This window comes from Nyctereutes procyonoides, unplaced genomic scaffold (assembly GCF_905146905.1).
Source record: "Nyctereutes procyonoides isolate TBG_1078 unplaced genomic scaffold, NYPRO_anot_genome, whole genome shotgun sequence".
Lineage (NCBI taxonomy): Eukaryota > Metazoa > Chordata > Mammalia > Carnivora > Canidae > Nyctereutes > Nyctereutes procyonoides.
The window spans coordinates 27983357-28005461 of record NW_026575049.1 but is presented as its reverse complement, the minus strand read 5'-3'; the positions used below and the strand labels follow the sequence as shown (position 1 = coordinate 28005461).

The 22105-nt window shown below is 50.3% G+C and overlaps 1 protein-coding gene and 2 long non-coding RNA genes across 3 annotated transcripts in view; 1 reads left to right on the top strand and 2 right to left on the bottom strand.

Annotated features, from left to right (window-relative positions):
- The window catches only part of CARD10 (caspase recruitment domain family member 10), a 28302-nt gene extending 25597 nt beyond the window's left edge, over positions 1–2705 (bottom strand). The window contains exon 1 of the mRNA XM_055328889.1: positions 2662–2705. The gene's annotated coding sequence lies outside the window, so the exon portion shown is untranslated. The remainder of the gene's footprint in view (positions 1–2661) is intronic.
- On the top strand, positions 137–14436 carry LOC129511808 (uncharacterized). The gene is made up of 4 exons (XR_008664907.1): positions 137–332; positions 1049–1363; positions 13009–13078; positions 14264–14436. It is a non-coding gene; the product is annotated as an uncharacterized LOC129511808 (long non-coding RNA).
- Positions 4610–21114, bottom strand: LOC129511809 (uncharacterized). The gene is made up of 3 exons (XR_008664908.1): positions 20857–21114; positions 12980–13059; positions 4610–5618 (listed from the first exon to the last, which is right to left on the bottom strand). It is a non-coding gene; the product is annotated as an uncharacterized LOC129511809 (long non-coding RNA).
- Between the last annotated feature and the right edge of the window lie 991 nt (positions 21115–22105).

Here is a 22105-nt window from a genome sequence, read left to right as displayed (position 1 = left end):
CCCCCGGCCGCGCCGCCGCGCACCTTCCCGCCCGCAGGCCGGCCGCGGGGCCGCGTCCCAACAGCACGCAGCGCGCACCGGCGCCTCGCGGAGCCCCCACGCGCGGGCGCCCCGCCACGCCCACCGCGCACCCGCTCGGCCCCGCGGGCCGCGGGAGCGTGAAGTGTGGGGCGAGGGCTCCCGCGCTTACAGACCCAGGGGCCCCCCAGAGGCTTCCCGGGTCTGAAGCACTTCCCGGGCCCCGCTGGGAGCAGCGCAGGGCACCCGCGGGAGCCCGGCCTGGGAGCACTCCGTCCTGAGCCCAGCCGGCCTCTACCTCCTGCTCTGGGCAGGTGAGCAGATGCTAGCCCTCTTGGGCCTCGGTGTCCCCAAATAGGCCGCCAGCTCTGGCACCTTCCCTCCAGCTTCAGGGCAGCCCCTGGGTGGGCAGCAAAGAACCGAGGTGTCGGGGCTACCTTCTCAGAGATGGGATCTGAACTGTAAGGGCACCACTGTTAACTCCCGTCCTGCACAAAGTCTCATTGAAGAACATGCGGGCCAGAGGCCCCGTACTTCCCGGAGGGCGTTCCTCCGGAGGAGAGGCTGAACCCAGAAATGGTTGGGAGTCGTTCTGTGGTCAAGGTCAAGTAAGATTGAGAAGAGCTGCGTCCATACTCCCCCTCCCCCCAGGGAAACTCATGGTCACTTACCATGATAAAGTCTATACCCCGTCTCTACTGGCACATGTGATACTATCTCTCTCTGCCCATTAGAAATTGCTGCTGGTGCCTGCTGGGAGGGAGGGTCAGGAGGGGCCAAATCCCAGCCCTGCCCCTTCAGTAGAGTCATCGTGCTGGGCGGGACAGGGAAGTGGAGACAATAAACGATTAAATAAGTGACTTTATGTAGTAAAGTGCTTGGCACAAAGTGGGCACTCCATGACAACAATAACAGTCTTGAGCGCTTATTATGTATGGAATGTTATTATATACAATCGTTTTCCAGAACATATAGCTCCTTAAATCAACAAACCCGTGAGGCAGCTTCTCCCGTTAACCCCATTTTGCAGATGAGGAAACAGCTAAAACACTTGGAGCTGCATGGGCGATATTGTGGGTGCTAAGCCTGGAGAGGTGGGGGTCCGCCCTGCCCTGTATGACAACACCTCCCACCACCACCACCACCTGCCACCACTTGTCTTCCCAGTCTCTTGGAGCATTGCTGTTTGGTGCCCTGGACTAACCACCCTGGAGTAAACTGCTCGCAGTGGTGAGAATACGGATTCCTCAACTCTGCCCAGGAGCATCAAAAGCTAAAACTCAGGAAGAGGCAAGACAGGGAAGGGCGGTCCAGCAGAAGGAACAGCCAGTGCAAAGGCCTGGAGGTAGGAAATCTCACTTTACGTTCCCAAGGGGCCCTTCATTCCTCTCTCCTGCTCAAACTTGCTCCAATTCCAAGCTATCAGTCCCGCTCACCAAAGTCCCCATGACTCAGAACCCCCAGGGGTAGGGATGAGGTGAGTGGGCGGTCCTGCCCAGAAGGCTGGTGAATAATCATCCCACTGGCTTTACAGAGAGAGTTCTGACCCTGTGCTAGATTGTGAACTCATTACATGTCACGCAAGCCCAGAGGGGAGGCCTGGCACTCTCCTAGGACAGGTGAGGAAGCCGAAGCTCAGGTAAGCCTAGGGGCAGACCTCCCAGTCCCAACCAGGAAACTGTTGACTTCAACACGCTCTTGGGAGAATGAGCAGCCTTGCTCGGTGTGGACAAGGAAACTAGGTTGAAATGGTTCTTCAACCAGTCTGCCTTTCATTTGTGATTGGACTTTGGGGAATGGGAATCTCCTTTCTTGACTTAATTTCCCCACCCATGGAGTGGGTTGGGACTGAACAAAATGAAACTGCAGTATGGCACAGGCTCTGGAACCAGACTGCCTGCATTCAGAACCCTTTCCTGGTGCCTCAGTCTCCTTATCTGTAAAATGGGGAGGACAATAATCGCTATGAGATAGGGCTATTCTGAGGATGAAATGAGTACACACACACAGCGCCCTGCACGTAACAGGTGTTCAGTAGAGTCCTGGCTGTTGCAAACCACAAGGGCTGTCTGCTGGGAGGGGCCACGACTAGCAGATTCTGCGCCCAACCCGGCCACCCCACCTCCATGCTTGTCCTGACTTCTGTGCCAGCACACTTGGACCCCGAAGAAACCTTTGCACACGTCTATCTGGAATGTTCCTCCTCTGTCTGGAATGTTCCTCCCTCCCTTTTTCTCGTAACTGGCTCCTCCATACCCTTCAATTCTCAGCTCACATGTTCCCTCCCCAGAGAGGTTTCCCTGTCTGCCCTGTGGAAAGGAGATCCTCCCATTATTTCTGTCTCCACCTCCTACTTTTGCCCTTTGGGGCTCCCATGGAAATCTGTCAATTCTTCAGTGTACCTGTCCACTTCCATCCCTAATAGAATATAACCCCCTAGGGACAAATGTGGCATCCACCTCCACTTCCCTGCATCCGTAGAGCCTAGCTCAGTGCCTGGCACACTGCTGGTACTGCAGCAATATGGGTAGAATAAATGAATGAGCCAATGAACATTAGGATCCAGTGTATCCCCCACACTGAGTAAGCTCCCAGAGCTCAGAAATGATAGCACCCAGGGCCTAGGGCAATAATAACACTCACCAGCATCGTGGAGTTCTTCTTGTATGCCGGGGACATTTGGAGGGCTTTCCATAGATTAATCCTCACAATGGACCTAGGAAGTAGCCACTATTACCACCCCGTGTTATGGATGAGGAAACTGAGGCGAGCTAAGTAACTTGCCCAAGGGCACGTGGCTGGGAAGTGGAAGATCTGGGAATTTAACATAGACACAGTCTACTTTTGGAGTCAACTTGCTTTTTTTTGTTGTTTAATAGACTTTTTTTTTAAAGATTTTATTTATTTAGGGGATCCCTGGGTGGCTCAGTGGTTTAGCGCCTGCCTTTGGCCCAGGGCACGATCCTGGAGTCCCGGGATCGAGTCCCACGTCGGGTTCCCAGCATGGAGCCTGCTTCTCCCTCCTCCTGTGTCTCTGCCTTTCTCTCTTTCTATCTCTCTCTCTCTCTCTATCATAAATAAATAAATAAATAAATAAATAAATAAATAAATAAATCTTTAAAAAAAGATTTTATTTATTTATTCATGAAAGACACACACAGAGAGAGAGAAGCAGAGACACAGGCAGAGGGAGAAGCAGGCTCCATGCAGGGAGCCTGACATGGGACTCGATCCCGGGTCCCCAGGATCAGGCTCTGGGCTGAAGGTGGCGCTAAACTTGTGAGCCACCAGGGCTGCCCATTAGACTTTATTTTTTATTTTTTTATTTTTTTATTTTTTTATTTATTTTATTTTATTTTAAGACTTTATTTTTTAGAGTTGTTTTAGGTTACAGTAAAACTGACGGGAAGGGGATCCCTGGGTGGCTCAGCGGTTTGGCACCTGCCTTCAGTCCAGGGTTGATCCTGGAGTCCCGGGATTGAGTCCCACGTCAGGCTGCCTGCATGGGGCCTGCTTCTCCCTCTGGCTGTGTCTCTGCCTCTCTCTCCCTTTGTATCTCTCATGAATAAATAAATAAAATCTTAAAAAAAAAAAAGCTGACGGGAAGATCCAGAGATTTCCCTTATATCCCCTGCCTCCCCGCTATTATCACCATCAGCTTGCTTAATCGACACTGCCCAACACTGCAAGCAGGAAGGCTTCCTTGAGGAGGCCAGGCAGAGGCTGAGCCTGGGAGAGTACTGCTGAGCCTGCAGTAGGGAACTGAGTGTACCTGGGTGCAGCTGGCATGAGTGGAACAGAGAGGGCCCGGAGGGAGCCCTGGGGAATAAAGTTACTATGTGTTCTGGTTGCCTGTTGGTGCCTATCAACCCACCCCAAATATAGTAGCAGGAAACAACCACAACCAGTTTATTTCACTTGGTGACTCTGCAGTGGGGTGGCTAGTCTCTGTTCACATGGCACCAGCCGGGACATGTGAGAGGGTGGTGCAGGCTGGACAGCCTGGGCCCCTCGGGCACCTCTATCTTTCTGTGGGCTCACTGTGTGGTCTGTCCCCAGAGCATGGTGGTATCGGGACGACCAGCCTCCTATGTGGCAGTTTCAAGGACACATGTCAAAGAGAGTGAGGAGAAGTCGTCCCACTTTATGATCTAGCCCTGGAAGTCAGCCAGTGTCACTTTTGTCACACTCCATTGGTCAAAGCAGTCATCAGATCGCCCAGGTTTGGGAGGGTAGGAGGTGTTCACAGGCCATAGACGGCCACTCTGGATGGATGGAGGAGTGGCAACGTTCAGCTGAACATTTTTGGAAAATGCATTTTGTCACAGCAGATGACTGGGGCCGGATCGAGGCGTCAGCCAGGGAGCCCGGGAACAACAGCTTCAGTCTCCAGGTCCTGGGTGGAGGGGACCTTATGCCCCAACCGTTATTTAAAGCTTTTCTTTTTTTCTTTTTTTAAGATTTTATTTATTCATGAGAGACACAGAGAGAGAGAGAGGCAGACACAGAAGCAGAGACAGAAGCAGGCTCCATGCAAGGAGCCCGACGTGGGACTCGATCCCCGGTCTCCAGGATCACGCCCTGGGCCAAAGGCAGGAGCTAAACCACTGAGCCACCCAGGGATCCCCCTATTTAAAGCTTTTCAAACACTTTTACTCAGGTATAAAACACAGTGTGGTGCACAGATCTTAAGCAAGAGTTCAGTCAATTTCTACTTATGTGCACCCCCGGGCAACCACCACCCCAACCAAGGTACTGAGTGCTCCCAGTGCCCAGTCAAGACCCCCCAGAGGCAAATACTCTTCTGTCCTCTATTCCCGGGGATTTAGTTTCACCAATTTGGTTCTTCACATGAATGGAGTCGCACAACGTGTGCTCTTTTGTCTCTGAGGTCTCTCCTTCACCATGTATTAGAATCTTCCACTAGGGCACGTTGGGTTGGTCAACTGTCCACTCTCATTCCTGAGTAGTGCTCTGTTATATGAATATGCTGTGGAGTGGGCATCTGTGTGGCTCCTGTTGGGAAGCTGTCACAACACCTGCTCTGAACATCCAGAGCCACTTCTAGAAGATCAGCGTATCCAGGCATTTCTGCTGGATTCATACTCAAGAACCGGGCTTGCTCTGTCACAGGATAAGGCTATGTTCGGCCTTGATGAGCCACCAAGTAGTCTTGCCCCACGCCAGCACCATTTTACACGCTCACCAGTGGTGTGTCAGTTCCACATCCTCACCCACACAGGCTGAGTTAAGTTTAATTTTAGCCAGCCTCTTGGAGGTGAAGTGGAAACCACTTTTCAAGTGAAGTCTCACTCCGAGCCACCGTTTCTAAGACAAGTGAAAGGAGACATGATGTGAAAGCGAACACTAGGGAACGTGGTATCGCTGCTTGACTTGGTTTTGCTCTGTGTTATGTGTTGATACCTTTATCAGGGTGGTTCCGTATGGTTAGATTAATAATAATAAGCATGAGGCATATCTGAGCCCTTCTTCAAAAACCTCTTGGTAATGACATGCAGCCACCTAAACAGTGATCTCAGAAATGAGGAAGCCGTGGGGACGGCAGCAAGCATGAAATCCACTTCACTCTAGAATTAAAACTAAACAAGGGAAGAAGTTAGGGTAGGGGAAAAAAAACTCAAGATGTAAATGTTATAAACTCCAACAAAGCAGAAACAATATAAGCAATAATAACAGAGAAGTGGGAAGGAGGGGAGATGGGAGAAAGCGGAGGAGCTAATCCATTTTCTACTTCAAAGAGTCCGTTCATCCTGATTCAATGGAAATATACAGGGTTTTTTTTTTTTTTTTGAAATTCCTCCAAATATTCCAAGTGAAAGATAAAATCGTGCAACTAGATACAAATGACCAACCCAACTAGGTGCTACTTACAAGAGACATGATTTAAATATATAAATACAGAAAGGCTGGGATGCCTGGGTGGCTCAGCAGTTGAGTGTCTGCCTTTGGCTCAGGGCATGATCCCAAGGTCATGGGATCGAGTCCCGCATTGGGCTCCCCATAGGGAGCCTGCTTCTCCCTCTGCCTGTGTCTCTGCTTCTCTCTGTGTGTCTCTCATGAATAAATAATAAAATATTTTTTAAAATACAGAAAGGTTGAAAACAAGAAGATAGAAAGACATCCCCCATGGGGCACCTGGGTGGCACAGTCAGGTGCACACCAGCCTGACTCTTCGTTTTGGCTCGGGTCATGATCTCAAATTTGCCAAATCGAGCCCCGCATCAGGCTTCACATTCAGCACAGAGTCTGCTTGAGTTTCTCTCTCTCCCGTCTCTCTCTCTCTCTCTCTCTCAAATAAATAAAGCCTTTTTAAAAAAGACATACCAGGCAGCCCGGACTGGTGGCTCAGTGGTTTAGCACCTGCCTTCAGCCCAGGGCCTGATCCTGGAGACCCAGGATCGAGTCCCACATTGGGCTCCCTGCATGGAGCCTGCTTCTCCCTCTGCCTGTGTCTCTGCCTCTCTCTCTCTCTCTATGTCTCTCATGAATAAATAAATAAAATCTTTAAAAAAAAAAAAGACATACCATACAAACGATAATCAACAAAGTCCACTACAGCTATCCTAGAGTAGACTTGAAGATAAGAAGCATTGCTAGAAACCAAAGGGGCATTTCAGTCAGGAAGATGTCAATCACCCCAAATTTGTATGCACCCAGTGGCAGAGCTTCAAAATACAAGCAAAACTTAATGGAACTGGGACTCCCAGCTGGCTCAGTTGGTAAAACATGCAACTCTTGATCTCGGGGTTGGGAGTTGCGAGCCCCACACTGGGTGTAGCAATTACTAAAAATAAATTTAAAAATTTAAGAAGTAAAATTATTTAAAAAAAAAAAGATGCTCATCATAGGTCACTAGGGAATTGCACATTAAAACAACCATGAGATTACACCCCTATCAGAATGGCCAAAATCCAAAACACTGACAACACCAAACGCTGATGAGGATGTGGAGCAACCTGAATGCTCGTTCGTGGCTGGTGGGGATGGAAGATAACACAGCCGACTTGGAAGACAGTTTGGCAGTTTCTAACAAAATCATACATACTTTTACCATACGATCCAGCAATCACACTCCTTAGTCTTTATCCAGAGGAGTCGAAAAACCGAAAGTCACATGAAAACCCTACACATGGATGTTTGTGACAGCTTTATTCACAATTGCCAAAACCTGGAAGCAACCAAAATGTCCTTCATCAGGTGAACAGATAAACTATGGCATATCTGGACAATGGAATATTATGCAGCACTGAAAGAAATGGGCTAGTAAGCCATGAAAAACATGGAAGAACCTCAAATGTGTATTAGTAAGTGAAAGAAGCCAAGGTGGAAAGACTACATATATTGTATGATTCTAACTCTGTGACATTCTGGAAAAAAGCAAAACTCTGGGGATGACAAGAAGATCAGTGGTTTCCAGAGGTTGGGCAGGCATTGGAGGGATGAACAGAGGGAGCAAACAGGATTTTTAGGATGGTGAGACTATTCTGTATGGTACTATAATGGTAAATACATGTCATTTCAAATTCATCCAAGTCTGTGAAACATACAACACCAAGAGTAAGCCCTAATGTAAACTATGGACTTTAGATAATAATGTGTCAATGTAGTTTTGTTGATTGATCAAACAGGCTGTTGATAGTGTGTGGGGGCAGGACCAGGTATTCAAGGGATATATGGAAACCCTCTGAACTTGCTACTGTTTTGTTGTGAAACTAAAACTGCTCTAAAAAAATAAAATCTATGCTCCACATATAGGACCATCAAAAACATCAACTTCCTAGGAATATAGGTTTCCCCCACTATGCAAAAGGGGAGTATTTCTATGAAAACTTTTGAGCTGAAATCCTGTAAAGTGAAGAACAATTACCATTCGTTTCTATGAAAACATTTTTTAGTGTCCCCAGACCCCAAAAAATAACCTCTCTTAGGCTTTTCTGATACCTGAGGACGCATCTTGCTAACAGATGCACAAAATAAATCTAGATGTACCAAGTTCAAAGCTCTGGCAGCTAGATGCCGAGGGTCATCCCAGGTATGAGCTTGGTAGGGCGACTCTCACCGCCCAGAGTGTGCACTGCTTCTAATGGCTCCTTGCAAAACCAATACTGAATGGTGTTTTTTGCTTGGCCTTTCTTTGTAAAACCAAAAATCTTCAGATTTCTTTGGGCTAGTGAAAACATGTACTAATGAAGGTCTTTTGTAAAAATGAAGGGGTGAAATACAAACTTTGGAAAATTGGGGGATACCCAAAAATCATAAAAAGGTGCACAAGACCCCTATACTGAAAATGCAAAATATGATTGGGCATCAGGGAAGTACAAATAGAAACCACAATAAGATTCCATATCACACCCACTGTGATAACTTGATCAAAATGACAAACGGTAACAAGTGTTGGCTAGGATGTGGAGAAATTAGAACTCTCTCATATTGCTGATAAGAATGCAAAAAAGGTACATCCACTTCAGAAAAGAGTTTAGCAAGTATTCAAAAAGTTAAATATGGAGTTCCCAGATGACCCAAAAATTTTCACTCCTAGGTACAAAGTACCCAAGAGAATTGAAAATATCTCCCCACACAAAGACCTATACATGGTGTTCATCGCAGCATTATTCATAATAGCCCAACATGGAAACAACCTAAATGTCAATCAAATGATGCATGAAGAACCAAAATGTGTGTCTCCCTGTGATTAAATATTAGCTATCCACAAAAAAGGAATGAAGTCCTGATGCCTGCTACACACAAATGAACCTTGGAGACATCATGTGCAGTGAAAGAAGCCAGACACAAAAAGAAGCCATACATTGTTTGGTTCCATTTATTTCTTTTAAGAGTTTATTTATTTATTTAGAGAGTTGGGGGGGGAGGAGTAGAAGGAGAGGGGGAAAAAAATCTCAAGCAGACTCCTCTCTCAGCACAGAGCCCAAAACAGGGCTCGATCTTATGACCCTGAGGTCACGACCTGAGCTGAAACCAAGAGATGGACACTTAACTGACTGTGCCACCCCAAGTACCCCTGTTCAATTCCATTGATATGAAATGTCCAGAAGAGGCAAATCCATAGAGAAAGACAGAAGGTAACTAGTGGTTTTCAAATGTTTAGGGTGGGGACAATAAGAAAAGACTACTACCGGGTATGGTGTTTCTTTGGAGTGATGGTAATAATCGGGAATTAGATAGTGGTAGTGATTTTACAACTCTATAAATATACTAAAAAGCCACTAAATAGGGATCCCTGGGTGGCGCAGCAGTTTAGCGCCTGCCTTTGGCCCAGGGCGCGATCCTGGAGACCCGGGATCGAATCCCACATCGGGCTCCCGGTGCGTGGAGCCTGCTTCTCCCTCTGCCTATGTCTCTGCCCCTCTCTCTCTCTCTGTGACTATCATAAATAAATCAAAAATTTAAAAAAAAAGCCACTAAATAGAACGCTTTAAACTGGCAAATTTTATGGAATGTGAATTATATCTCAACTTTTTAGATAACATTTTTGTGTCAAGATACAATAAGATCTAAACAATCTGAAACGAAATAAGACCTAAGTAAATCAAAGGACATATGTTTATGGACTAGAAGACTCACTGTAAAAACATCGATTCTTCTCCGATTACAGATTCAGTGGAATCCTAATCAAAATCCCAGAAGTTTTTTTCCCTGAAATTAACAAGCTGATTCCCAAACTTACATGGAGATGCAAAGGAAAAGCCATTTATATAAAATGCAAAAATAAGGAACAAAACTAGAGAACATAATGTACCAGATATCAAGAACTATTGTTAGTATTGAAATTTAGACAGTGTGGTGTTGATACAAGAACAGACAAACAGACTAATGGAACAGAATAGAGTCCAAAAACAACACACACCTGATCTATGACAATACAGTGCGGTGCAGAAGGATGATCCTTTCAGTAAATAGCGCTGGGTCCACTGTGCAGAATTGGGGAAGACATGTATGTATGTGTGTGTGTCTATGAAATCTTCCTCTGACCTCCTCTTATAAGGATATATGTGGTTGTATTTAGGACCCAAATAGATAATCCAGGATAATCTCCCTATCTCAAAATCCTTAACATAATCACATCTGCAAACGCACTGCAAAGGTTAGGATGAACCCATCTTTGGAAGCCCATTTTTCAGCCTACCACAACCCCTACCTCACACCATGAACAGAAATAAATTCCATACCTAGATGTGAAAGATTAAAACAATAAAGTCCTAGAAGAAAATACAGGAGAACATCTTCATGACCTTGGCACAGGCAAAGTTTTCTTAAACCAAAAATAAAAGCACTAACCATTAAAATATATATATATATATATATATATATATATATATATATATATGTAAATGGGTGATAATAAAATCAAGAAATATGTTCAATAGAGGTGCCTGGGTGGCTCAGTCAGTTAAGCATCTATCTTCAGCTCAAGTCATGATCCTGGGGTCCTGGCATCCAGCCCTACATTAGGCTCCATGCCCACCAGAGAGTCTGCTTCTCCCTCTCCTTCTGCCTCTCCCTGCCACTCATGTGCTCTCTCTCTCAAATAAATAAATAAATAAAAATACTTTTTAAAAAAAGAAATATGTTGACAGGACACCTGGGTGGCTCAGCAGTTGAGCATCTGCCTTCAGCTCAGGGCTTGATCCTGGTCCAGGGATCAAGTCCTACATTGGGCTTCCTGCAAGGAGCCTGCTTCTCCCTCTGCCTGTGTCTCTGCCTCTCTCTGTTTCTCTCATGAATAAATAGATAAAATCTTAAAAAAGGAAAGAAATATGTTCATCAAAAAGTATACTTTAGAAGAATTAAAAGACAACCCACAAAGTATAAAAGGATATTTAAAGTTTGTACTTTATATACATATATAAAGAGTGCCTACAAATCAATATGAAAAAGGCAGACACTCCAATAGAAATATGGGCAAAAGACTAAAACTGATAAAATAGAATACCTAGATGGCCAGTAAGCACATGAAAGGGGGTTCAACCTCATTAGTAATGAGGGAAATGCAAACTGAAACCACAATGCAATAGCACTCTTTATCTACCAGAATGGCCACAATTTTTCATTGAAAATGCAAGTCAGGGAGGATGTTGAGTAATCAGAACTGGTGGGAACGTAAATTACTACCATCACCTTCCAAATCCTTTGGGCAGCTTTTGCTAAAACAGAACATTGGCAGACCTTTGACCCAGCAAGTCTATCCCTAGGTGTACATCCAGCATGCTCACTGAAAGACACATACCACACTAGAATATTAAGAGCAACACTATTTGTAACAGGCAAAACCTATAAACTCTCCAAATTTCCATCAATAGTAGAACAGATAAAATAGAAGTGACTGGGTGGCTCAGTCAGTTAAATGCCCAACTCTTGATCCTCAGCTCAGGTCTTGATCTCAGGGTTGTGAGTTCAAGCCCCACGTTGGGCTCCATGCTGGTCATGGAGCCTACTTGGAGAGAGAGAAAGAGTGAGAGAGAGAGAGAGAAATATTAGAATAGATCATATAAAGTGTGGTATCTCCACACACTGGAGGACCACACAGCAATGTCAGCAAATGTACAATTATAGGCGACAATATGGAGGGGTCCCACAAACACGATATTGGGCAAGAGAAGCTGCAGACAAAAGAGGATATGATTCTATTTACACAGAGAACAGAAATAGGTCAAAATTTAAGAGGTCAGGACAGCGGTTCCCTTTGTTTCCCAGAGTCAGAAGGGAGCACAAAAAGGGTTCATGAAGGGCTGGTGGTGTTCAATATCTTTTTAAATTATTTTTTATTATTTTTTAAAGTTTTTTTTATTTTTTTTTAATTTTTATTATTATTTATTTATGATAGTCACACACACAGAGAGAGAGAGAGGCAGAGACACAGGCAGAGGGAGAAGCAGGCTCCATGCACCGGGAGCCTGACGTGGGATTCGATCCCCGGTCTCCGGGATCGCGCCCCGGGGCCAAAGGCAGGCGCCAAACCGCTGCGCCACCCAGGGATCCCCTATTTTTTAAAGTTTTATTAATTTATTTGAGAGAGAGGGAATCCCTGGGTGGCTCAGTGGTTTAGCGCCTCCCTTTGGCCCAGGGCATGATCCTGGAGCCCTGGGATCGAATCCCACATTGGGATCCCTGCGTGGAGCCTGCTTCTTCCTCTGCCTGTGCTCTGCCTCTCTCTCTCTCTCCTCTGTGTCTTTCTATTCATAATAAATAAAATATTTTAAAAAATTTATTTGAGAGAGAGAGCATGAGTGGGGGATGGGGGGATGGGGCAGAGGGAGAGGGAGAAGCAGGCTCCCCACTGATCAGGGAGCCCAACACAGGGCTCTATCCCAGGACCCTGGGATCATGACCTGAGTTGAAGGCAGATGCTTAACTGACTGAGCCACCCAGATGCCCTTATTATTTTTTATTTTTTTAAAGTAGGCTTCGGGGCACCTGAGTGGCTCAGTGGTTGGGTGTCTGCCTTCAGCTCAGGTCGTGATCCCAGGGTCCGGGGATCGAGTCCCGCATAGAGCTCCCTGCAGAGACCCTGCTTCTCCCTCTGCCTGTGTCTCTGCCTCTCTGTGTGTCTCTCATGAATAAATAAATAAAATCTTTAAAATAAAATAAAAATAAAAGTAGGCTCCATGCCCAACATGGGGTTTGAATTCAGAAGCTCAAGATCTCATGTTCTACTAACTGAGCCAGCCAGGTGCCCCTCCATGTCTTTTTCTGGGTGCTGGGTACATGTGGCAGACAGTATACAGTATACACTTAGGAATTTTACATATGTAGAGTTATATTTCAACAGAAAAATGTACTTACAAAAGCAAATTATACAAAAAATGTAATGAAGTGACAAAAGTAAATACAGAATGTATATTGCATGCCACCGTTTGCTTAAAAAAATGGGAGGGGTGAATATACATGCACAGGGTGTCTACGTGCATGTGCATATACTCACTCGGATGTATGCATACGTCTTCCTTGCAGAATATAGAAGCTGCCATCAGCTTACTGCCTTTCCGACGGGGGCCTGGAGGCCTGCATGAAGTTTTATCCAGTAAGTATATCTTCAAAACTACTAAATAGTTCACACATATGACAAGTGTTTGCAGAAAGACAACAAACAGCTAAAAAACATCTTTAAAAGATCAGTATTGGGCAGCCCCGGTGGCGCAGCGGTTTACCGCCGCCTGCAGCCCAGGGCGTGACCCTGGAGACTCTGGATCGAGTCCCATGTCGGGCTCCCTGCATGGAGCCTGTTTCTCGCTCTGCCTCTCTCTCTCTCTCTCTCTCTCTCTCTCTCTCTCTCTGCATCTCTATGAATAAATACATAAAATCTTGTTTAAAAATTAAAAAAAAAATAAAAGATCAGTATTTGGTAAGTACTGGGAAGCAGCAAGGTCCACAGGATACCGCGCTTGGGTTTCTGTCGGGATCAGAGAACTGCAGGGGGCCACAGGGTTGGGGGTGGGGGGTGGGGGGGTGAGGGGGCTCCCATGCACCCCGTCCCCTTTACGGACGAGGAAAGTAGATGGGAGATCCGTGCGGACAGCAGCCCGAGCCTGCGGCCTGCCCGCCCCGCCGCCGGGGACCGGACTGGGGCTTGGGCTGCGGATGGTGGGTGGGGCTTTGGAGAGGGCGGGGGTGGAAGGTTGTGCGACCGCCGAGCCGCGAGCTGCTACTCTGAAAAGTGGGGACAGTAACCAACCCCTTCTAACTGACGTTTGCAGAACCGATGTCGTGGCTGGTGGCTGTCCGGCGGGCAGCAGGGGCTCCGCGAGGGGCCACCACAGTCAGCTGGGAGGGGACCGGCGGGAGGCTCCGTGCGCGCTGCCCCAGAAGGGACACACGGTGGCGCCCTCCCCCCGCAGGTCCCGCCTGGTCCCAGCCTCGGAGGGCGGAGGGCGTCGGCTCCCGGAGGGAGGGAGAGGTGGGGGCAGCTGCCTGGGCACCCAGAACACACACTTCTGGGCCCTGGGGACGGGAGAGTGGAAGACGCAGGGCTGGGGGCGTCCCTGCCCAAGAAAGCAGGACTGGAGGGACTGGCAGCCCAGGAAGGAGGGAAATGGGGAAACAGGTTCCATCTGGATTTTGTTTAGGATCAGGTTGTGTGTTGAGTGGTGCCCCCCCCCCCCAAGACAGGTCCGCCTGGACCTGTGAATGGGACCTTATTTAGAAAAAGAGTCTTTGCGGATGTAATTAAGATACGGATCTAGAGACGATATCATCTTGGATGATCCAGAGGGGGCCGAAACCAATGACAGGTGTCCTTATGAGGGAAGACGCTGACCCGGAGAAGGTCACGGGGAAGCAGCAGAGGTTGAAGTGATGCAGCCGCAAGCCAAGGAAGCCACCAAGGAAGACAAAGTGGAAGAAGCAGGAACAGATTCTCCCCTAGAACCTTCTGAGGGAGCCCTGCCGGCCAGCACCTCGATTTTAGATTCCTGGCCTCCAGAACCATCAGAGAATAAATTTCTGTTCTAAACCACCTAGTTTGTGTTCATTCGTTATAACGGCCCCAGGAGACTCAGACAGGTGTTTAAATTCTCTTCCTGCCACTCAACCCGCTGACCCCTGCCCCCGAGCCTGTAGGATGGCACCTGAGACCCCCCAACTCCTGACCCCACTGTTTGCTCCCCAAATCCAAACTCCACCATACCCACTGCTTTCCAAACATGGGCTCTTTCACACCTCTACGCTTTTACTTTTGGTGGCCTGCCCCCACCATGAGTCCCCTTGTACAACTCCTGTACACCCTACAAAGCCCTCCCTAAATATCCTCTCATAAGTATATGCACATATTCTGGCTCCCAGCACAGCTGGACTCCTCCGTTCCCCTCACCCACTGTGTCTACTCACTCACGAATTATCACTGTCAGGTCAGCTGTGTGTCCCCTAACTAGTCTTCATCTCCTGGCCTCTCCAACTCCCTAGCCTGCACCCTCTGTCCTAGCTCAGGCCTCCCCATCTCTTCCCAGGACCCTTGTGCCACCTCCTCAGGTCCCCCTGCCCCAGGTGGGTCCTCCAGTTTATCAATACTCTTGGTGCTCAGATCTATCTTTTCACTCCTTGGCTCAAAGCCTTCCATAGCCCCTTTGGGGCTGCATGAGAAAAAAAAAAAAAAAAAGCCTTCCATAGCTCCCTGCTGCTCTAAGGATGATGTCCATAGGGAATGAAGTACCTCAAATGTGCCTCCCAACCTCTCACTGCACCCCAGTGATATCTAAGGTACCCATATGCTGCATGCCTCTGGGTCTTGGCATAGGCAGTGTCCTTCCCCTGGAGTGTCCCCTCCCCGTGTGCCAGGCACACTCTGACCCATGTCTCAGGAGCTGTCTCCCACAGGACCCACCCTTCTGCAGTGACACCAGCCATCTTTAGACACACAGGGTGCTGCTCTGAGTGCTTCACACGGGTTCACCCTGTGAGTCCTCATAACAACCCCAGGAGAGAGGCCCCGTTTCTGTGTCCAGGTCACAGGTGGGGAAACAGACCCAGATGAAAGAGGAACCCTTGAGAAGTGACAGAAGGATCTGAGCCCAGCCTGCACTGTCATTCCTCCTGTGGGAGCCTCAGAACTGTCGAACAAACCACTGAAGCCTCCCCTTATCCCTACTGCAGCCTCCAACCCCAAATTCATTGCTATCTCCTCTGTGGATTCGGCACTTTGTAAACACCCCCCTCCCTGCGCTGAGCGGGAGCAACCGGATTACACGGTGGTCTCCCCTCTGGGAAGCACCTGAAAATCTTCTCTTTACTTCCCTCTATCCATGGTAACTGGCACAGCGTAAGGGGCTCCGTAAACCAGAATGAATGAGTGAACCATTCTGAATGACCGAATGGTTTCCAGGGATGTCAGGTCCTGAGAATGTCTCACCCTCCTCAAAGACAAGAATAAATTATGCAAATCTCGGGAGCCAGACTTTTTGCCTTCTCTCTCCCACCCTCCCTCCTCTAATCCTCCCCACCACCCCCCCACACACACATACACCAGGTTTCTGGGAGGGCACTGGGCTCTCCAGAAAATGCCTCAGGCTCTCTAGTGGCCCGTTTCCTGATTACAGACGAAACTAGAGCTTAAAGCCGGGTGAATCACTAGCAGCCACCAGCCAGGGCCTGTTGAGGTGTCAGGCAGGAAGGGAGAAACCAGGCTCCCCCATCTGCCTCCCCGACCCCTGCCACCCCCAGCCCCACCATCACCATAGGACCTCCTGGGGACCTCCGTGGTCTTGGCTGCAGTAGGCGGAAAGGGCCTGGCCCTGGACGCAGGCAACTTTGAGCAGTTCCAGAACCATCCCTGCTCCCCACACCCCCCACCTGGCCACACCCAGGTCCCAAAGAATCCACAGCCTGAACAGTGTGCAAACCCTCTCCCATCCCTGGTCTGGCGACTCATTGATGACACCCAGGGAGGTGCAGCACCCCCATTTTAGAGGCAGGGAAGCCAGAACCTGGAGTTCTGACAACGGAGACCCCCCTGTTGGAAGTAAAGTAGCACACAGGAACCTGCATGCAGCTTTCTGCCTCCTAGAGGGTTTTTTTTTTTTTTTAATTTTTTGAAGCATACAGATTTTTTTCTTTTAAATATTTTATTTATTTATTCATGAGAGACACAGAGAGAGAGGCAGGCAAGACATAGGCAGAGGGAGAAGCAGGCTCCATGCAGGGAGCCTGATGTGGGACTCGACCCTGGGACGGTGGGCCTACGCCCTGAGCCGAAGGCAGATGCTCAACCACTGAGCCACCCAGGCGTCCCTAGAGGGGTTTACAAGCAAGATCAGCCATTTCTTAATTCGAAGGTCATAGTCTTAAAGGACAAAGGAGGGAAAAGTATGGATTCCCAGCTCCTACCCCAAGAGTCTAGAAGCATCTTACCAAGTGTTCCGGGGGCTCAAGGCAGAGATGAGGGAACCACAACCCAGTGGTTAAGAGCCCAAGTCCAGGCTCAAATTCTAAGTCGACTCTGGCAAGTCACGGGGTTCTTGCAACCTTGGGCAAGTTTCTTAGCTCCTCAGTTTCCCCATCAATAAGATGAGAGCAGCTCTAAGTACGTACACATCCCAGGATTGTTGTAAGGACCCTGAATTGACGTAGAAAGGGCTGAGAACAGACAGTGCATACTCTATACAGTGGCTGTTTTTTAAAGTGTATTTTAAAAGAAACTTTTCCCAAAGACAAAGCATTTGGAGTGAATCCTTGTCATCAGAGAGGAATGTTCCCCACACCTGTCTGGTAGAAGGCTCAGGCCTGGGGCCTCCTTATAAATCCGGAGACCTGTTCCACCCCAGACCTGCCAGGTCAGAGTCTGGGGGTGGGAAGCTAATGCTTTTCATAAGGGCCCCAGGTGTTCCTTGAATCAGGCAAGTTCGGGAATCCCAAAAGACTTGGGAATTCAAGTCTTCTTTTAAAGATTCTTCTGGTAACACACATTCCACCCACCTGTCAACAGGTCCTGGGGGAAAACCAACTTTCTCTTCTTCCCAATTAGTAACATTACTACTTGTAAACGGGGATAAGCCCTCACTAGTGCCAGGTGCTTTGCTAAATTAATTCCATCCATCAACAGCCCTCTGAGGCAGTTTCTGTCTTTAACCCCACTTTATAGAGGCAGAAACTGAGGCCAGGGAAGTTAGTAACTTGCTCATGGTCACACAGCTGGAACTTGGCAGAGCCAGGTTTCTATTTGCCACCCCACTATGGCCTGTGCCAGCAGCCCCAGCTCCTGCGGGACGTGCCTAGATGCTCCAGGGCAGGTCTCTCAGGAGCCCACAGTCTTCTCCAGGCAGCTTCACAGAGCTACAGGTCAAGGTCCTAGTCCCTGTCCTGAGGACCTTCCCTTCACCGTGGCCACCAAACCACACCAAATCCCGCTGGTTCCTTTACTGGACGCGACTCTGCCTCCTGGCCCAGGACAAAAGAGGATGCCCTAGAGCCAAGGCAAGCCCGGGCATCCCCCACACTATCCTCTCTCCCATCACTCCCTCACCTGCTCCTTTCTCCAGCCCCATCATGTCACTAGCACTTCTCTAGAAGTGCAGTGCCTTTGACCAGGCTGTTTTCCCGGGCCAGGCCCACCCTTTCCTGATTATAGGCTTCCATGTTGGGAGGGCAGCCTCCTCTGAGAAGCCCTTCCTGACTGCTGCTCTGGGTGAGCTGGCTCCACAGTGCCCCCACTACCCTCTAGGGGACGACTGCCTCAGGCATGGATGATGCTGCGACCTAAGGATCTATCTCCAGGCACTCTAAGCTGGGGTGGGGGGCGGGGGACAGAGACCCTGTCACTCATCTCCTCCTGGGCTAGGAAGAGGAAGAGGGACAGGGCCGGTCTCCCTGCCCTGCCTCTTCCACTGGCCGTGACCTCCTGGCCCTCGGTCAATACCTGTTGGGCAACCACAGGACAGATTGGCAGGGACAGGCTGGAGGGGGAGGAGGGCAGAACTGTTTGCTTCCTGAGGGGCGACTTTGGCCAGCCCACCCCGCCCCTCCGCCTGCACCGCCCCCCCCCCCACATGGGCTTGGGCCCACATGGAGGGACTGATTCCTCGAGGTGTGAAGTCTTGCTCCATGGTCTCTCCAGTGGTCCCAGGCCTGCAGGCAGCCTCTGAGCTGGGGCAGGAATGAGGCTGACATAGCTGCTGGCGCAGGGCCCTTGCCCACAGATGGGAGGCTGTGGCTGCCAGAGCCCGGCCAAGCAAGAGCTGAGTCTTGTGGCCCCAGCGGGGCAGCACAGGGTCCGGCCTCCTCCCTCCCGACTTGCACAGCTCTCCCCTATCCAAGCCGAGAGGGCCCTAGGGTGGGGGGTGGGGGGGGAGAGAATGGGGCGGGGCCCCCAAGCGGAGGAGTGGGGGCTGGGCCCTGGAGCCAGGGATGCTTCCTGCGGACATTCTGGACATTTGGACTCCCACATTCCTGGCCATTCCACAGACTCCTCGCTCCTCCTCCCCCAGTGTAGGGGGGGAGGGAGGCCTGGGGCAGAGCTCAGGGGAAGGACCCAGGTCTGGACTGGAGGGGCGGCCCCAGGCCTGTCCCAGGCACCGCCCCAGGGGTCCTTGTGATTCTCATAAACAGGAAGTCCCCCCCACCATGGCAGACGGGCCCCTGTGTGTGCAGACGCTGGACTCTGGAGGCCCAGCGGCCCTTGACCTCTCCGGCTGCTTCCTGTTAGCTGGGCCAGAGGAGAGAGGGAGACAGACATGGCCCGAGATGGGGAGAGGCCTACGGGAGTGTGAGAGCAGAAGAGAAAAGCACAGGAGGCTAGAGGGTTGGGAAGTGGGGCGGCCAGAGCAAGCCTGGCACATAGTAGGCACTGGAGAAATAACGTGGCCTGGCCTGCAATCGGGCAGGGGGGAGAGGGCCACCCTGGGGAGAGCAGGACAGTTAGAGGAGACAGAGGCTGGGCCTCCCCACCCTGTGCTCACTGAAGCCAAGCACATAGTAGGTGCTCAGCAAGTATGTGAGGTTCAGGATAGGTGAGGAGGGAGTGTTCCTGGGGGAGCAGCACTACTGGGGTGGGAGTAGGGAGGTGGGAGAAAGGGGCTCCTCCGGCCTGGCTGCTCCTCGCGGGTGGACAGCCCCCAAGACTCAGCATCCCATTGTCCCTGTCTGGCCCCCACCCCATCCCACGGCTGGCTGGGCCAGGCCACTGTCTCAAGGCCCTTTATTTTTAAGATCCCTGCGGTGTTCCCACCCCAAACCGAAGGAGCAGTGCCAGCCACAGATCTGCCTGTGGCTGGGCTCTGGGCCCAGAGGCACTGGGGGTGGGGCATCCGGCCACCCCGCAGCTGCCGAGACAATTCGGGGGGAGGACAGGGTGGCTAGGCCAGCCAGCCCGCTGGGCAGGGGAAGGAGGCCCCTGGGATGCCTTCACCCTAGGCCCAAGGTGTAAGCCCAGAGGCCCCTGGGGCAGCAACCAAACTGGCATGTTAAATCCAGTGGCACATTCTTCCCACAGCATATCTTTGTCTCCCCCACATTCCACCAAACATGAGCACAGCACCCACAGTGTGTAAAGAAGTAGGCACAGGGGATCCCTGGGTGGCGCAGCAGGTTGGCGCCTGCCTTTGGCCCAGGGCGCGATCCTGGAGACCCAGGATCGAATCCCACGTCGGGCTCCCGGTGCATGGAGCCTGCTTCTCCCTCTGCCTGTGTCTCTGCCTCTCTCTCTCTCTGTATGACTATCGTAAATAAATTTTTAAAAATTTAAAAAAAAAAAAAAGGAGGAGGCACAGGCTCGACCCTGCAGGGGTGACAGGTGGGGCCGGGCAAGGATGCAAGTGGTACAGTTGCAGAGCAGCTCTTCTCAGGCTGTGTGGCCTTGGGCAAGTCATCTGACCTCTTGGAGACTCAGGTTCCTCCAGTGAGATCGGACAAAGAGCTACTGCAGAAGGCTGTGGTCCATCTCCACACGCAGCGGTGCACAGGGCAGTCATGGCTCCTGCCCTCATGGAGCTTGATGTCCTAACGGGGGAGACGCCCCCCGTATGAGCCAGGTCATGACAGTCTCTTAAGACACAGAGCAGAGGGACGCCTGGGTGGCTCAGCGGTTGAGCATCTGCCTTTGGCTCAGGTCATGATCCTGGGGTCCTGGGATCAAGTCCTGCATCAGGCTCCCCGCAGGGAGCCTGCTTCTCCCTCTGCCTGTGTCTCTGCCTCTCTCTCTGTGTCTCTCATGAATAAATAAAATCTTAAAAAAAAAAAAAAAAGACATAGAGCAGAAGCAGGGAAGGGAAGGTACCAGAGAGACCAGGGGTGGAGCAGAAGTTAATTTAGATGGGTGGTCTAGCAGGCTTTGGGGGAGGTGAGTTTGGGCTGAGAAGAAGGCAAATTTTCACTCACCTTGGGGAAGAGTGTTCCAGGAAGGAGAAGTAGTGCAAAGGTCCTGAGGCAGCGGTAGAGGGGAGAGCCTCCCATAATGGGTAGGGAAGGACTTTGTGAACTCTCAGGGGGCTCTGTGCTTGGCCTTCCAAGCGGTATTGTTATTGTCATTATGTCAAGTCTAGGGAGGAGACAGGAATGTTGAGCAGACTCTGGCCATGACTGAGGGCTGTCCCTACACCCTTTCCCCTTCATTTACTCCACCTAGAGATGCCAGGCTGGCCCGCCAGCCGATGTGTGTGGGTCCTTGGACTACAAAGGGCATTCACTCTGGCCCAACTCGTTCTCTCCTTTGATCCTCCCAACTATGAGGTAGAGTGGGCGAGGCCTAGTATTACTGTGTCCATTTGATGGATAGGGAGACTGAGAGCTGGGATGGGCACACAATGGTGGTGGGGGCTCGCTGACATCACCCAGCTTGTGAACGGCAAACCTAAGCCATGTGCCCAAGTGCCCTGGTTCCCAGGCTCGTCCATTCACCCCTCAGTGGTCCCTTGGAACGCCCCCCTGGGCACCCTCCCCCCAACATCATTTCCCTATCTTCCCCAAGCATTTACTCTGGCACCCGCAAACCAGCACACAGACTCCACCAGGAGGTACCAGCCTCCCCCCAGGCTCTAGCCAGAGAAGAATGTGGCCTGACCCTCCCCGTGGGAGCTCTGGCCAGCAGGCCTTGGCAGAAGGGAGGCTGGCTGAGTCAACAAGAGGCTGGCAGAGGCTCAAGCTGCCCACCGGGGTGGAGTCAGAGACCTAGAGGGGGCTGCCCGTACCCCACCCCTCACTCTCTGAGCCACCTGGCCCCCTCCTGGTCTGGGCACCAGCCAGCCCAGCTCACCTCTGCAGGCCTGACTGGGGAGTGGCCTGGGTTGAATCAATGGGTCAATCACCCTGCAGACAGGTGCTGTGAGACTTCAGGCAGGTTGCTCCACCTTTCTGGGTCAGTTTTCTCACCTGTGAGATCCCTTGAGGACATTGTGGGCTCATTATAAATTGATAAAGGTTATTCTGCCCCTAAGATCGTTCAAGGCACTGTGTCTCTCCCCGCTGCAGGCTGGAGGGGGCGTTCCTAAGCCCAAGGCAAGAGCTGTGCCCTGTCACCAGTGTCAAGTAGGTGCTTCATGAGTGCTTGCTATAAGGTGACAACTGAGCTTGTGGAACGACCCAGAAAAGTATAAGAAGCCGAACACCTGCAATCATCATGACCCACGCC